This window comes from Somniosus microcephalus, chromosome 26 (assembly GCF_052327205.1).
Source record: "Somniosus microcephalus isolate GS21.2 chromosome 26, FLI_Smic_1.0, whole genome shotgun sequence".
Classification (NCBI taxonomy): Eukaryota; Metazoa; Chordata; class Chondrichthyes; order Squaliformes; family Somniosidae; genus Somniosus; species Somniosus microcephalus.
The window spans coordinates 38,595,032-38,612,300 of record NC_141012.1 but is presented as its reverse complement, the minus strand read 5'-3'; the positions used below and the strand labels follow the sequence as shown (position 1 = coordinate 38,612,300).

Genomic DNA, 17,269 nt, shown 5'->3' with positions numbered 1-17,269 from the left:
GTATCGAGGCGGCTCAAGCACGTGGGGCGATCCCGTCCGAGCTTACCCCCGTTCGGACGGAATTCCTCATCGGCGCCCGGCCCCGAAACTCCCCTCGGGAACCGGCGCCTCACAACTTGAGCCGTCTCGAGGAAATACCCTCCGTGCCTTTTCATTCCGCGCGGAGGGGTTTCCTGTACGGGCTGCTCCTGCACACTCTCCACTTTGCCATCTTCGTCTACCGTCCGGACATGCCTTGGCGTGGCGTTTTGCCGACCGGCGGTAGCGGAGGTCCCCAATGGAGGGCTCTCTATGCGGGAGTCCTCCCTTGTTCCATCGGGGACTTGGCCTGGAGGGTGTTGCACGGAGCGGTCCCGTGCAATAAGGTTTTAAGTAGGTTCACGGACTCCCAGGCCGCCTGCATTTTTTGCGGCCTGGAGGAGTCCGTGTTTCACGTTTATATGGATTGTGAGAGGTTGCAGCCCCTCTTTCACTACTTGAAGGGGCTGCTCCTCGATTTTTGGTTGCACTTCAGTCCCACGCTCTTGATCTACGGTCACCCGGTGCGGAGGGGAGCGGACAGGTTGGAGGACCTCCTTGTGGGCCTGCTCCTGGGCCTGGCTAAAAGAGCCATCAATTGGTCCAGGCAGCGGGCGGTCGAGGGGGTCGTCCAGCCGGATTGCCTGCATCTCTTCCGCGGCCATGTTCGCGCCCGGGTGGCCCTGGAGATGGAGCACGCGGTGTCCGCCGGTGCGCTTGAGTATTTCCGCGACCGGTGGGCACCGCGGGGACTGGAGTGCATCATCAACACGGAAAACCAAATTTTAATTTGATTTGTTAAGCTTTAGTTGAACTTTTGTTTATTTACAGTCGAATTGGGTTTTTTTGGGTCCAAATAAAAGAGTACCCTCTGTTCAGCTGCAAGCACGAGCAGAGGGAGCAGCCAGACTTTGGAGAGTGGATTAAAGTGGTGGTCCCCTGACCAGGAAGAGGAGGAGAACGTTGGACCACCACCACCAACTCCACCATCATTACATCAACTGAGGTGCCTGGAGAGTGTAGAAGTGCCTTACTTCTTAGCTCTGGGTAATGACTCAATACACACTTGGATTCGTCAGACGGACAGGCCTTTTATTTTACTTCACTTGCAAGGGGAATCAGCACCTCCACTCAAGGGGTGAGGCTACTATTCCAATGATACAGTGTAAACGTTCTATATTTATACAGTGTAACAAACAAGTTTGATTGAAATCCCTTTGTTCCTCTATCAGGATACATTTTAGATTAATCATCAGGTAGAAATAACATATTGACAGAAGGATCCTGGACACATAAGTCAACCGTTAATCTATAACAGGGCATGAATCGTGTAACCGGAGGTCCTCTTTAATCATATATAAGGGAGGCAAGCTTTGCTTTCGGTCACAAGTTATCAGGTCATTGGTACATCAAAGAAACTCATTATTCCACTTCTACATTCTCATTAGGTGGGCAGGCATCTGTTCTTGGCTGTAGTTCGAGTACGTGCAATAGCTCTAGTTACACATCGACACTTGCCCAGTGTCAAGTCTGAAAACTTTTACCCAGCAAGCACTTGAAATTAACCCCTTATATCATGTAGATTTCCTCATTCCCCCCTTTTGTCCTTTCTAAGGACAATCTATTTCGCTAAGTTTAAGAAACTCTACATCAAAGGTCTCACCCTTAATATCCTCATATTCAGACATCATTGGTACTGGAGGAGTTGACGTTAATAAGGAAAGGACTTTTGTACACAATAATTTTAAACAACCAATCAATAAACTAATTAAAATTATTATCATCACAATTGCGATTAAGGCTTCCAAAATTTGCTTTCCTAGTGCTCCTCCCCATCCTGAAATCCAATCCCACATGGACCATGGTTCAGGTTGACGTAGTTTCTCTACAGCCTCCTTTATGTGGTTTACCAGGTTGGTGATATTTTCTGAGCTATCTGGGATATAGGTGCAACATTCGGTTTTTATGATTGCACATGTGCCCCCCTTCTTTTGCCAACAAATAGTCCAGAGCCATGCGGTTTTGTAAGGCAACAGTGCGCAAAGCCACCATTTCCGCGTTTACATCACTAAGAGCATCAGCAGTATCATTGGCTATTTGTTCCAACACTGCTGCCATGTTTATAGATTCTCTTGCTAACTTCCCTGTTCCATACCAGGGAAATGCTATAGCAAAGAACCTTTCAGTTTCTGTAATGGCTCGTTTTACTCGTGTCCCAGGGTGGCTATCCAAAGATGAAATATGATGTATATAGGGCACTACATATCCCAAATAACATGACCCAGTCCAATTTTGTGGTAACCAAGGGTATGCTCTATGCCCACAGATGAAATAGGTGTTATTATAGGCTTCAAATTTGTTCCATATCTGGTGCATCATTCCTATTCCTTGTTCTCCTTTCCAGATTTTTTTTTACTAGTCAAATTTTGTACTGTGGACAGGTTCCACCGTCCCCAATAGGGCCATTCGACTGCGCCCGGTGGTTTAGTAGTAGTTTTAGTCAAAGTGTAGTTACATTTGCACTCACTCCATCTATCTTCTTCTACTATCTTATCCTGCCTAATCCTAAGACTCAGGGGTTGATACGGGGGTACCTGCATAGTGTGATCCTGAAGCTGAACCTTCATAGTCTCGTTATAGCATATAATATAAAAGAAATCACTGTTTAAAAGTACACATTCTTCTATGCATGGTTTGTCCTTCAGGGGATCTGGGTAAATCAATATGGCAGTTTCAATTATCGTTGACAAAGAGAACAGTCTTGTTAAAGTCCAAATCCAGTTCATCTTGGCAGTGTATTATCTTCGACTGATGCCTTCTTACAATGGGACGCGTGTATCCATGTTGGTCGCTCCTTTACTTTTACAGCGGTGTTTGTGGTCAGGAGTACTTGGAAGGGTCCCTCAAATCTGGGTTGAAGGCTATTCTTTCGCTTGAAGATTTTTATATAGACGTTATCTCCTGGCTCGAAAGTATGGCACTTTCCTTCAGCGGGATCGACCTGGGCTTCCTTCACCTGTTGATGGAAACTAGAAATGCATTTGGTTAGTGCAATGCAATAACTCAACATATCTTCCTCCATTTTATGAATGTCCATTTGTTTAGCTGTTAAAGGTGCCGAAAAAGGCAATCTTTGCGGTCTTCCCATGACGATCTCGTGAGGCGACAATCCTGTAATTCTGTTGGTAGCAGACCGCATTGTCATTAAAGCTATGGGTAACAAATCAACCCATTTAAGTCCAGTTTCTTTACACAGTTTTGCAAGCTTGTTTTTCAGCATCCCGTTATATCTTTCCACTAGTCCAGCCGACTGTGGATGATAACTACAATGAAGGTGCTGGTTAATCTGTAAAGCTTTGCATAGTTCCTTAATCACTGTTCCCGTAAAATGGGACCCATTGTCACTTGACAGTTTTGCTGGTATCCCAAAGCGAGGTACAATGTCCTTCAATAAACATTTAGCAACAGTAGTAGCGTCATTCTTTCTACAAGGAAACGCTTCAATCCATCTTGAAAACATATCAATAATAACTAATATATATTTAAAGCTCATACATACAGGTAATTCAATAAAATCCATTTGTAAGTGTACAAAAGGGCCCATGGGGTTTGGGTGGGATGCGGGCTGTACCTTCTTTATTTTCCCTGCATTCATGGTCTGGCAGATAGTACAATTTTCACATATTTGTTTTGCCAACTTTGAGATTCCTGGTGCATACCAGGTCTTGAGGATATAGTCCGCCATCACCCCTTTGCCCGCATGGGTGAATTTATGAACACATCGGGCAATTGGTGATAGTAATGATTTGGGTGCCACCATGCGGCCGTCATGATGAACCCATAAGCCGTCAGTGTTTTTTTAAAACAATGATTAACAACCCATTCCTTTACTTCATCAGAACTGGCCCTATCTTGATGGGTCAGCACATCATCTAAGGACGGGGGCTGCGGTATCTCTGGCTTTTCCCAACAGGGAAGGCTGAAACTTGTCGTTCAGTACTTGATATAGCTACTGACTTAGCAGCGCTATCTGCAGCAGCGTTTCCAAGCGCAACCTTGTCCAAATGCCCCGTGTGCGCTTGGCACTTAATAATTGCAATCTGTTTACGTCTCTGAATAGCTAGTAAAAGATTTTGCACTTCTTGTGCATTTTTAATCTGGGTTCCCGAGGAAGTCAGGTAACCGCGAATTTTCCAAATTTGTCATGCTCATGTCTGGTTATTTCTGAATAGTTCAATATCCATTGTCTACAATAGCCAGTCATTCCTAGAAAATGCTTCATTTCTCTTTTAGTTTTTTGGCAACGATATGTTGCAAACGACCTTTATTCTATCCGGCGTTAACTCCCTGTTTTAACAATGATTCCATCACTGGCTCAATTCCTTTTTCTGCTTTCTCTGACAATGGATACTGTGACCTTTTGGGTAATGGTGCAGCTGGATTAATTGTAACTTTATAGGGCTGTGCAGTCTAATAGTTAGGAGGTATTTTAAATTTAAAAACGGCTGATAATCTTGTCCTGTTTTGTCATAGCAGGCCGTGCAGTGCAATTTTGAATGCCATTTCCCTAGTTTCAGGGATTCCTGGTATTGTTTTATGGAGCTTGTAACGAATCCCCACGCTCCTAACAGACTGACAAGTTTGGGACTCAAACTTGGGTCGGCAATTTCCCATGCGTAAAGAACAGGGTGTTTTATTTCTGTTACTGGGTACGCATATGCCTTATCTACTTGGATTTCTACCGTTACTCCTGATGGGGAGCAAATGATTGTAGCATTCATTTTGCACAGCAAGTCTCTTCCACATAAATTCATAGAGACATCTCCTGATAACAGAAAGGAGTGTTCTTCCTCAAATTCTTCTACTTTTACTGTGAGGGGAGTCGATTGATTCAAGCATTGTAGTATTCCAGCCAATCCAGCTATCGGGGTCTTTTTCCCATTAATAGGCATTCCTTCAGAATATCCTTTCCCTAACACCGAAAAGGTTGCTCCTGTATCTACTAAAATGACATAGGTCTCCCAGCTATTTGCATTTTAACTTCAGGTTCGCTGCGTGAATTTAAAGAAACAACCGGCATTTGGTGGTCTGTGGCGCCTGGGGCTGCTGGTGTCAGTCAGTAATTCTGATCTCTATTTCTCCTAAATCCCTGTCCGTTTGTAGGGTAACCTCCTGACTGGTCCGAAAAAGGGTTATGGACAGTGAAATTAGGACCTTTATTCTCTAACGGAGGTCCATTATTGGAGGTTTGGTTCTGACAATTTTTCGCAGGGCATTGGTTTGCCCAATGTCCGGGTTGTCCGCAATTGTAACAATTACCAGATCGTCCATACCCTCTTATTCTACCACGTCTTCCTCTATATTCCCCTCTATTCATCCTTCTATAGTTACCTTGTTATCCTACCATAATAGAGGAGAAAGGTGTTTCTTCGGGGTAATTTTTTTTTTTTTTTCTTCTGACTCAACAAACATAGAGGCAGTCTTTTTATCTGGCTGTTCTCTATTTCTCTCTTGTCCGTTAAACATTCCTCGAGGCAAGTAATTCTTTCTATGTTAAATAACTATCTGAGGGAAAGGGTCTAGTCTTATTTACAGTCCATTTGGACCAATTTGGTAGGTGATCAATGGATGATTGACCAGTTCTTTAACATAAAAGCTGCTGGCGTGCCTTTCTCGGGTGGCTTACTGGTGCTAGCACCCATTTTAGCAGCTTAAATGGTTCACTTAAAACAATCTAAACTCCCGTGATAATCCATGATCTGCGTTGTACGCCCCTACAGATCAGATTAATAAACTATACATACGTATAAAACTCGAGGGTTCTCAACCCTCGTGGAAGGTATTTCTAACTGGGGAAAATACTGAATCCACAATAGCTTAGTGGATCATGTAAAAGACATCACTATTTTCTCAACCATACATTCCGCCGCGGGACTCACTTCCCCGGCTTGGGTCTTTTCCAACCCCTTCTGCAGTTTTTTTTTCAGCTTAAATATTTTAGTTAAAACATACAACAATTCCGTAACACTCTATGATCTGCGTGGGACGCCTCTACAGATCAGACATGACTAAACATTAATACATATAACAATAAACAATAAACAATACACTTGTTAAACAACAACCAAAGTGTTACTAAATCCCCAACCTATGCAGCCTTACTGGACAAAGCTGCAAAGTTGATTGATAATAACAAGTAGTTAAATACTCACTCTCATAAACATTAAACATTGACACTGTGTTTCAGACAACCGCCCACTCTTCTCTCTTTTTTTTACCCTATTCCCTTTAGCCAAATCTTTAGCAAAAAGGGCCTTCAATTTGTCCCAGCTAACTTCAAGCTCTTCTCTCCTTCTACCCTACTCCCTTTAGCCAAATCTTTAGCAAAAAGGGCCTTCAATTTGTCCCAGCTAACTTCAAGCTGGAACCTTGCTAGTTCAATTTCCAGTAAATCGCTAGCTCCTTAGTTAATCAAATTCCTGACTTAACCTTCTCTCTCAGCAAGCTGGAACCTTGCTAGTTCAATTTCCAATAAATCGCTAGCTCCTTAGTTAATCAAATTCCTGACTTAACCTTCTCTCTCTGGTACCTTTATTTCAGCGCTTCCTACAGTCCTTTTCTGCACGATCCTGTTCGCGGGGCGTCAGCGCCTCATGGCTGGTCCTCTGTTCCGTTTCTGAAAGGGAAGCAGTCACAACGGCAGTTTAACCCCCGAACCTTGTGAGTCAATTACCCGATGGCAGTGCTGTCCAATGGAATAAACAGACTATGCGCAGCTATGCTTCTGGCAGGGAAAGTCCCAAAAATGTGGCAAAACACCACCTTCGGCCGATGGGATTTTCCCAACCGAGCAACGTACTCGGCGTCTGTTAACTCACCAATTGGTACAGCAAGCCATCTCGGTGGAACCTCCAAATTGTAGAAGTGCCTTACTTCTTAGCTCTGGGTAATGACTCAATACACACTTGGATTCGTCAGACGGACAGGCCTTTTATTTTACTTCACTTGCAAGGGGAATCAGCACCTCCACTCAAGGGGTGAGGCTACTATTCCAATGATACAGCGTAAGTGTTCCATATTTATACAGTGTAACAAACAAGTTTGATTGACATTCCTTTGTTCCTCTATCAGGATACATTTTAGATTAATCATCAGGTAGAAATAACATATTGACAGAAGGATCCTGGACACATAAGTCAACCGTTAATCTATAACAGGGCATGAATCGTGTAACCGGAGGTCCTCTTTAATCATATATATAGGGAGGCTAGCTTTGCTTTCGGTCACAAGTTATCAGGTCATTGGTACATCAAAGAAACTCATTATTTCACTTCTACATTCTCATTAGGTGGGCAGGCATCTGTTCCTGGCTGCAGTCCGAGTACTTACAATAGCTCTAGTTACACATCGACACTTGCCCAGTGTCAAGTCTGAAAACTTTTACCCAGCAAGCACTTGAAATTAACCCCTTATATCATGTAGATTTCCTCAAGAGAGAGGACAGAGGAGGAGAAGGAGAAAGGAGGCCTACATCAACATCAACCAGGGGAGAGGCCTTTCTATCACTGCCTCCCCAATTTGGCCTCCACTTCAGGAGAGGGAGAGAGGGGAGAGAAACCAACTGCTTGAAAGGAGGGAAGAAAACTTCATCCGGAACATCTACAGGTGGGTGTTATTTGGGGCACTCTCCCAAGACTTTGTATTTTAGGTGGGGGGAGAAAAGAAGAAGCAAGGCCGGATCATCAAGGGGTGTAGTGTGTGTGTGTGTGTGCTCTTGTTAAAAGCTAGGCCACACACACCACTAATTAGCATCCCTTCTATTGCCTGCCCTGGGAGAGCTTGGAGCTGCCCAAGGTGAAGTCCTTAATTTAATTTAATTACATCGTTAAGACCTGTTGCAGGACTAAGCCTGGGCTTCTCCAGCTTTTCCAGGTGAAGACGTCTTCTCCCCCTGCCAGAAGACCACCATCACCAAAGACTTTTTCCATCGGAGAGTGCAACCCTGCCTACACCCACCCACCATCCTGAGTGGCAACACTGCCCTTTGCGGCCTCCCTCCTTCCCACCCCCCCACCTCTCTCTCTCTCTTTGTCTCTCTCTGCCTGTCTTTCTAAGGCACCTTAGTTTCATCTATTTTATTAATTGCCAATTGAGCAGAAGGGCGAGGGCTCCTCTCCCAATTTAAATCAATAAGGAGAGAGGTGTGTCCTCATTTTAATCAGCTCCCTCTGCTCAATAGAGGACAAAAAAATATATATATATGCACCGAGGCCATTAACACCTTCAGGCCTGTGACTTGGGGTGAGTGTAGCCCTTAAAAAAAGCACCCCAGAATGGCGACTGCATCTTCGCCGGTGGCGGGGCCAGCCGGGACCTATGCGAGAGTGGTAGCCACAGCCACAGCTGCTCCCGCTGTTCCTGCTGCCCCGTCACCTTTTCGATTAATAACAAAAAAGCTTGGGGTGAAGAGCTACACTCACCCCACTATGACCATCGAGGCCTGCGTCAAGGCCATGGCTGGGGTTGTCGGCCCCTCAGCCATCGTCGCGGCCTCGAAAATGTATGGGAAGGCTGTGTTCTTCCTGGGGTCGGAGCGGGCGGTGTCCCTGGCTGTCGCCAAGGGGCTCACCGTGGGCGGGACCTTCCTGCCGGTGGATCCTCTCGAGGCCACCGCGCAGAGGATCATTATTTCCAACGTCCCGCCCTATGTTCCTGGTGAGCTCCTCCTTCCCCATTTGCGACAACTTGGGGAGGTGAGGTCGGGGATCACGCCCATCCCGCTCGGCTTCCGGGAGGCCAGCCTTCGCCACGTCTTCTCCTTCCGGCGCCAGCTGTTTATCCAGCTGGCGCGGGAGGAGGACACTGAAGGGGCATTCGTCGTCCTCCACGAGGGGACCGCCTACCGCGCCTTTTGGACGTCGGACGGTGTGAGGTGCCATGCCTGCAGGGAGGTGGGGCACATCAGGAGGAACTGCCCTGCCTCCAAGGCCGCCGGATCATCTCGTGCGGCCGAGGCTGGCGCCTCCGCCGCCGCCCTTCCCCCCGGATCTGCCCGCGCGTCAAGAACGTCTGATGCGCGGTTGATGTCGAGGGCCGATGCCACCAAGGCCTCCGGCGGGGGGGAGGGAGCGTGTCCGGCCGGAAAGAAGGCGCGGGGAAAAAAGAAGCACCTTAGGGCAGGTCCCCCCGTGGATGGTGAGCCCTTGCCCCTTGAGCCCCTTACACCCGCGCTCCTCGCGGAGTTGATCAGGGCAGATGTGAGCGGGAGGGGCCCCGTGCCCGAGCCTGTGGCCGCAACCGCCGCAGCGGTAATGCCAATACCTGCGGCCGGGCTCGGGCCCGAGGAACCCGACAAACCTGCTCCGCCGGAGGGAGTCGAGGAGGAGGCCTTTGCAGACATGGAGGTCTCCCTCGCTCCCTCCGTGCTAAAAAGAAGGCGCGACCCCCTGGATGAGGAGGAGGACCGGGAGGAGGAAGGTCCCTCCGAGCAGGGGGAGTCGTCGCCCGCCGCGGGTACTGCGCCCCCCCGCCCCCCCAGCGCTGTCGTCATCACCAGCGATCGGCAGGGGTCGCCTGTCCCTCGGGAGGCTGAGGCAGATGCGTCTGTCCAGCACGTGCCTCCCGGGGATGGGGATGAGACCCTGCCCGTGGGGGGGGTTGCGGAACAACCCGCGGCAGTAATTGAAGTTGACCTTTTATCGGTGTCGTTACCCCTCGCCGGGTCGGGCAGCCTGGGGGCTGGGTCGGGCGAGCTCGAGGATAATGAGCTCGCCCAATGCGACCCGGACGTCTCCCAGGGGATGCTCGTCCTGGTAGAGCTTTTAATTCAAAACCCCCCGTCCGCTGGGTCGGAGGTTGGTGGCGGGGAGGAGGATGGCCCCCTGGCTGCGTCTCTGGTGCCGGACGTACTGGAGGAGCTGGAAATTGTTCGTTTCTCCGGTCGTTCCGGCGTCTGAGGCGGAGGGGAGCTCTGAACCGCCGCCGTCTTCTGGCCCGGCACCCCTAGAGGAGCCCAGGGAGAAATCCTCTGCCGCCGATCCTGGGGGTGGGATCCGGGCGGAGGCGGGGCTGGCTGGCGCGGCCGAGTCGTTCGCTTCGCACTGCGCGGCAGACGGGTCGGCCGCTGGTGACGACCCCCTGGAGGAGGATGGGGACTCGGTGATGGGCACGGAGGACGATTCGGACTCCAGCGCCGACGTGGCGATGGATGACCTCGTGCCCCTTGCCGAGTCTCCCCTCATTTCCGTAAGGGAACTCCGGGATTTTATGGCCACGTGCCTGGGTCAGCGCAATAAGGTCCGGCTGGCCCTCGACAGGTGGTCGGAGCTGGCGCTGCTCATCGATTCCGTCCGCGCCGCCGTTAAGATCTTGGGCGCGGACGAGGGTGTGAACCCGCTCGAGCTGCGTCGGCTCACAACGTTTCTCACTGGGCTGCTGAGGAAGTGGCGGCGGACCAGCGGCTGCGCTTCCTCGCCCCGTTAGGTGCAGGTAGAGGTTGCACTATGCTTCTGACATGAAGATAACCATAGCCAGCCTCAACATCAACGGCAGCAGGGAGGCGCGCCGCAGTTTCAATAGCTTCTCGGTCCTTCGGGACGGGAAGTATGCGGTGTGCTTCCTGCAAGAAACCCACACCGTTCCGGGAGACGAAGCCACGTGGCTCCTGGAGTGGCAAGGAGGGGTCAGCATGAGTCACCTCTCCAACAATTCCAGCGGGGTGGCTATCTTGCTGGCCCCGCATTTTCAGCCGGAGATCTTGGGGGTCAAGGAGCACGTGCCGGGCCGCTTGCTCCATGTCACTGTTCGCCTGGGGGGCGTGCCGCTCCATCTAGTGAACGTGTACGCCCCTCAGACCAGTGCGCAGCAAGTGCGCTTCTTCGTAGAAGTGTCCGCTCTCTTGGGCTCCATCGACGTGGGCGAGTGCGTCATCCTCGGGGGGGGATTTTAACTGCACCCTCGAGGCGAGGGACCGTTCGGGTCCCCCGCGAAGCCCGGCGGCGATGGAGAAGTTGAGGGACCTGGTTGGGTCCTTCGACTTGGTGGACGTCTGGCGAAATCTCCACCCCGACTCCAGCGCCTTCACTAGCGTGAGGTCTGGGGGAGGAAGGTCCAGAATCGACCGCCTCTACATTTCCCGGGCGTTCGTCTCCTGCGTTCCGGCAGCTTCCATGCGGCCGGTGCCGTGCACGGACCACCACCTGGTGTGGGCGGAGCTCGCTCTGCTGCGTGCGCGGGGGGGGTCCGTGTACTGGCATTTTAACAACCTGCTGCTGGAGGACGCACGGTTCCGGGATTCGTTTCGTCGATTCTGGGCCGACTGGAGAAGGAAGCAGGGGGGCTTCCCCTCCTTGAGGCTATGGTGGGATGTGGGCAAGGCTCACATCCGTCTCTTCTGTCAGGAGTACGCGAAGGGGTCGACCAAGAGGCGGGAGGCCCGGGTCGGGCGGTTGGAGAAGGAGGTGCTCGACCTGGAGTCCCGTCTCGGTCAGGTCGTCGAGGACCCGGCCCTGCGGAAGGTGTACGAAGAGAAGAAGGGCGCGCTGAAGGACCTGCAGCTCGTCGGGTCCCGAGGCGCGTACGTGAGGTCGCGGATCCAGCTCCTGCGGGACCTGGACCGCGGCTCCCCCTGCTTCTACTCGCTGGAAAAAAGACGGGGGGTCCGTAAGCAGCTCTTGGGGCTGCTGGCCGACGACGGATCTCTGGTCTCGGATCCGGAGGGAATCAGCGCGGAGACCCGCGCCTATTACGGGGCTCTGTTCTCTCCGGATCCGTCCAGCGAGGATGCGCGCAGAGTTTTGTGGGAGGACCTGACGAAGGTTGGCCCGGAGGGCGCCGAAAAATTGGACGCTCCGCTAAGTCTGGCGGAGCTGACCGGCGCCCTCCACCAGCTCTCTAGGGGAAAGTCCCCGGGGCTGGACGGGCTGACCGTGGAGTTCCACAGGGCGTTCTGGGACGTCTTGGGGGGCGACTACGCGCGGGTCCTGGGGGAAAGTTTGGCGACCGGGGAGATGCCCCTCTCTTGGCGCAGGGCGGTCATTGTCCTGCTGCCTAAGAAGGGCGATCTCCGCCTCCAAGAACTGGCGCCCGGTCTCCCTCCTCAGCACGGACTATAAAATCTTTGCCAGGGCCATGTCTGCTCGCCTTGGCACCGTGCTGGCCCACATGATCCACCCCGACCAGTCCTACACGGTCCCGGGCCGGACCATCCACGATAACATCCATCTGGTCCGGGACCTGGTCCACCACTCCCAGAGGGCTGGTCTGTCGGTCGCCTTCCTTTCCCTGGATCAGGAGAAGGCGTTCGACAGGGTGGATCACGAGTATCTCTTCGGGACTCTGCGCGCATTCGGGTTCGGGACGCATTTCGTCGCCCGGATCCGACTTCTGTACGCCGCCGCGGAGTGTCTGATTAAAGTTAACGGGTCCTTGATGGCGCCCCTTCGCTTCGGGAGGGGGGTGCGTCAGGGATGCCCCATGTCCGGTCAGTTATATGCCATTTGCGTGGAGCCTTTCCTGCGCCTCTTGCGGAAGAGGTTGACGGGACTGGCTCTGCAAGGGCCGGGCGTGGAGGTGGTCCTCTCGGCTTACGCCGATGACGTGCTCCTCACGGTCACGGATCCCGCTGACTTGCGGAGGATGCGGGAATGCCAGCAGATTTACTCGGACGCATCCTCCGCCAAGATCAACTGGGAGAAATGTTCCGGACTCCTGGTGGGTCAGTGGCGGGTGGACTCCCTGCCAGAGGAGTTCAGGCCTTTCGCCTGGAGCACCACGCACCTCCTCTATTTGGGAGTCTACCTTAGCCCTGCCGAGGACGCTTGGCCGGCGAACTGGCAAGAGCTGGAGGCCAAAGTCACCGCTCGCCTAGGACGCTGGACAGGACTGCTCCGAGTGTTGTCCTACAGGGGTCGAGCGCTGGTCATAAACCAGCTGGTGGCCGCCATGTTGTGGTACCGGTTGGTCACTTTGATCCCTCCCCCTGCGTTTGTCGCCAAGATTCAGAAGAAGCTCATCGACTTCTTCTGGGACAAAAGGAAGCACTGGGTCTCTGCCGCGGTTCTGTGTCTCCCGCTTAGGGAGGGCGGTCAGGCGCTGGTGTGCCTTCGCACCCAGGCTGCGACTTTCCGTCTTCAGACGCTGCAGAGATACCTGTACGTCGAGAATCCTCCGAGATGGTGTGCGCTGGCGACGTTTTTCTTCCGCCAGCTGCATGGCCTCAATTACGACACGCAGCTCCTGTTTGCGAAAGTGGGCAGCAGGCGTGCCGGCCTGCGGGAGCTGCCTGTCTTCTACCAGGAACTACTATGGGTTTGGAACTACGTCGCTTCCAGGCGGAGCTCTCCCCCGTCAGGAGCGGCGGCTCTCCTTCGGGAGCCGCTGCTCAGGAATCCGCACCTCCACGAACACGGGTTCGGGCGGCTGGCGGAGGGTAGGGCTGTGGCTGGCAAGGTGACCAGAGTCGGGGACCTGCTCGATGGCGGAGGAGCGGGCTGGATGGCGCCGGAGGAGCTGGCGCGGCGCCTGTCCTGGGCCAACGTCCGGCTCGCGGTCGAAACCATCGAATCGGTAAAAGCGGCACTGGGCCCTGACTCCACTAGGTGTATCGAGGCGGCTCAAGCACGTGGGGCGATCCCGTCCGAGCTTACCCCCGTTCGGACGGAATTCCTCATCGGCGCCCGGCCCCGAAACTCCCCTCGGGAACCGGCGCCTCACAACTTGAGCCGTCTCGAGGAAATACCCTCCGTGCCTTTTCATTCCGCGCGGAGGGGTTTCCTGTACGGGCTGCTCCTGCACACTCTCCACTTTGCCATCTTCGTCTACCGTCCGGACACGCCTTGGCGTGGCGTTTTGCCGACCGGCGGTAGCGGAGGTCCCCAATGGAGGGCTCTCTATGCGGGAGTCCTCCCTTGTTCCATCGGGGACTTGGCCTGGAGGGTGTTGCACGGAGCGGTCCCGTGCAATAAGGTTTTAAGTAGGTTCACGGACTCCCAGGCCGCCTGCATTTTTTGCGGCCTGGAGGAGTCCGTGTTTCACGTTTATATGGATTGTGAGAGGTTGCAGCCCCTCTTTCACTACTTGAAGGGGCTGCTCCTCGATTTTTGGTTGCACTTCAGTCCCACGCTCTTGATCTACGGTCACCCGGTGCGGAGGGGAGCGGACAGGTTGGAGGACCTCCTTGTGGGCCTGCTCCTGGGCCTGGCTAAAAGAGCCATCAATTGGTCCAGGCAGTGGGCGGTCGAGGGGGTCATCCAGCCGGATTGCCTGCATCTCTTCCGTGGCCATGTTCGCGCCCGGGTGGCCCTGGAGATGGAGCACGCGGTGTCCGCCGGTGCGCTTGAGTATTTCCGCGACCGATGGGCGCCGCGGGGACTGGAGTGCATCATCAACACAGAAAACCAAATTTTAATTTGATTTGTTAAGCTTTAGTTGAACTTTTGTTTATTTACAGTTGAATTGGGTTTTTTTTTTCCAAATAAAAGAGTACCCTCTGTTCAAGTAAATACCTGTTTTATTGTTCTCCTGTAGTCCATGTATTATTTATACTCGGACATTACAATGAGCATGTGTATTATATTGATAATGGAATATTGGCCTTTATCACAAGGAGGATGGAATATAAAAGTAGGGAACTCTTGCTACAACTGTACAGGGCGCTGATGAGACCACATCTGGAGTACGGCGTGCAATTTTGGTCTCCTTATTTAAGGAGGGATATACTTGCATTGGAGGCAGTTCAGAGAAGGTTCACTGGGTTGATTTCTGAGATGAACGGGTTGTCTTATGAAGAGAGGTTGGGCCTATACTCATTGGAGTTTAGAAGAATGAGAGGTGATCTTATTGAAACATGTAAGATTCTGAGGGGGCTGGACAGGGTAGATGCAGAGAGGATGTTCCCCCTCGTGGAGGAATCTATAACTAGGGGGCATAGTTTCAGAATAAGGGGACGCCTATTTAAAAAGGAGATGAGGAGGAATTTCTTCTTCAGAGGGCCGTGAATTTTCGAATTCTCTACCCCAGAGAGCTGTGGAGGTGGAGTCACTGATTATATTCAAGGTGGAGATAGACAGATATTTGAGCTACAGGGGAGTCAAGGGTTATGGGGAGCGGGCGGGAAAGTGGAGTTGAGGCCAAGATCAGATCAACTATGATCTTATTGAATGGCGGAGCAGGCTTGAAGTCCAAATGGCCGACTCCTGCTCCTATTTCTTATGTTCTTTTTGATGCAAGCGGAATACTTCAAATATTAATGCTAACGATTTCTCTCACTGTTACATGTGTCACATGCGCCACAAGCCCATGTTGCATCAGAGCGCATTCTGAATGAACATCTTCCAAAATGATGCAAACAAAACATTTACATGGAGAAAGTAATGGTTCCAGTACAACTAGCAAAAGTCAGCTGCCCTCGATGCTGCCTCGGGGCAAGAGAGTGATGCATGTGGTTGGACGTTCCCGAGTATTAATTACTGTATCCCAAGAGGGTGAGTAACCAACGCCTCGATTTTAAAATTCTCGTCCCAGTGTTGAAATCCCTCCATGGCCTCGCCCTTCCCTATCAATGTAACCTCCACCAGCCCAACGACCCTTCATTGGGTCAGGAATCTTGGTGAGGCAGTAAATTTGAATGTCAATTGACATCTAACTGGGTGTCTTAACGTCCCGTCAGCAAAGCATCGATCTACATTCTACACTCCTACAACTAATTTCAGGTGTGAGAGCTATATCACTGCAAATCTGAAAGACATCAAGGAATTAAATCAGTTTGACATAATTCAGTCAATTCTCTTGGTGCCAGTCACTTCAATATTTTCCCACAGGCTATAGTGTTCCTGATCATCAGTCACTAAAAGATGGTCAAGTTTAAAGCTTTCACATTACATTTCTGGACGGAAATAAAAATGGCAATGAATCTTCTTTGCCTCTCCTCTCTAATTTTTACTAATTAATGAGATTATGCTCAGAATACTGCGTTTGATTTTTTTTTGTCGTCAGGGCTGCCTATTGACAAGGATGCAGTGGAGAGGCTCCATAGGAGAGCAAGAGAGATTTATGTTAGTGCATTATGGAAGACAGGCTAAGGGAGCTCGCATTCATCTTCAGAGTAGACGGAGGGTGAGATTTTTATTAAAATAATGAATGGAGTAGGCAAACTTGTTGCACTGTTGCCAGCATTCACGATTTATTGATTTTGTAGGAAAGACTTGCATTTATATAGCACATTATCACATTTTGCAGAAACATTCCAAAGTGCTTCACTTACACTGGATTACTTTCAACCAAAGTGATTGTAGTTACATAGGCAAAGAGTGCAGCCAACTTGCAGACAGCAAGATCACACAAATTGGATGGATGACCAGTTAATCTGTGATTTTGCTGACTAGTTAACCTGCTATCGGTGGTGCTGGCTGTGGGTGGAATTTTGGCCGGGACTCCCTGCTCCTTATTGACTAGTTCCATGGGATCTTTAGCATTTACCTGAACCACAGGAATAGCCAGGTGGGGCCATGATTTCATGTTCCAAATGAAGGAAGGCACCTCGGACAATGCAGCCAACCCAAAATACTACACCGGAGTGTCAGCCTACTTGATGTGCTCAAGTTTTGGAGCCAACCTTGACCCCACAACCTTGTGCTACTAGTTAAGCCACGCTGACACTTGAGGACTGGTTTTAACTTTCAGTGGTGGCAGAAAACGAGATGGTAGTGGATCAGCCACAATTATAAAGCTTGCAGTGCCAGCCGTGGCTCAGGGGATAGCACACTCGCTTTTGCCTCAGAAGGTTGTGAGTTCAAGCCCCACTCCAGAGACTTGAACACAAAATCCAGCCTGACACTCCAGTGCAGTGCTGAGGGAGTGCTGCGCTGTCAGAGGTGCCGTCTTGTAGGATTCGCAAAATTGAACTTTATATTATAAAGGGTCGAATGGCAGAAGAGGCCATGATTTTAAAGACTATTTTAAAAGAAGCCCAGAAAAAGGGGCATACAAAATGGCCGCCAGACCCCGTGATCAACGTATTGGGACATTTTAAAATGGTTCCTGCAAATCCTCAGACAGCTTTGTGGATTCAGCCCAAAGTAAGTTCTGGAAGCCGTTTCTGAGAGAACAAAACCAGACACCCATATATACATATAGATTGGATGCAGATCCAGTCAAGATCGGCCTGTAGATAAAGGCCATCTAAATGTTGACCCAGACAAAAGGGAACAGTTTCATATTCATGAGAAGAGCATCAAGGGCCCGTTAAGGACAT

The 17,269-nt window shown here is 51.0% G+C and overlaps 1 long non-coding RNA gene across 1 annotated transcript; it reads right to left on the bottom strand.

Annotated features, from left to right (window-relative positions):
- Positions 1 to 1,089: 1,089 nt before the first annotated feature.
- On the bottom strand, positions 1,090 to 7,503 carry LOC147100398 (uncharacterized). The gene is made up of 2 exons (XR_015073730.1): positions 6,608 to 7,503; positions 1,090 to 3,047 (listed from the first exon to the last, which is right to left on the bottom strand). It is a non-coding gene; the product is annotated as an uncharacterized LOC147100398 (long non-coding RNA).
- Positions 7,504 to 17,269: the final 9,766 nt, after the last annotated feature.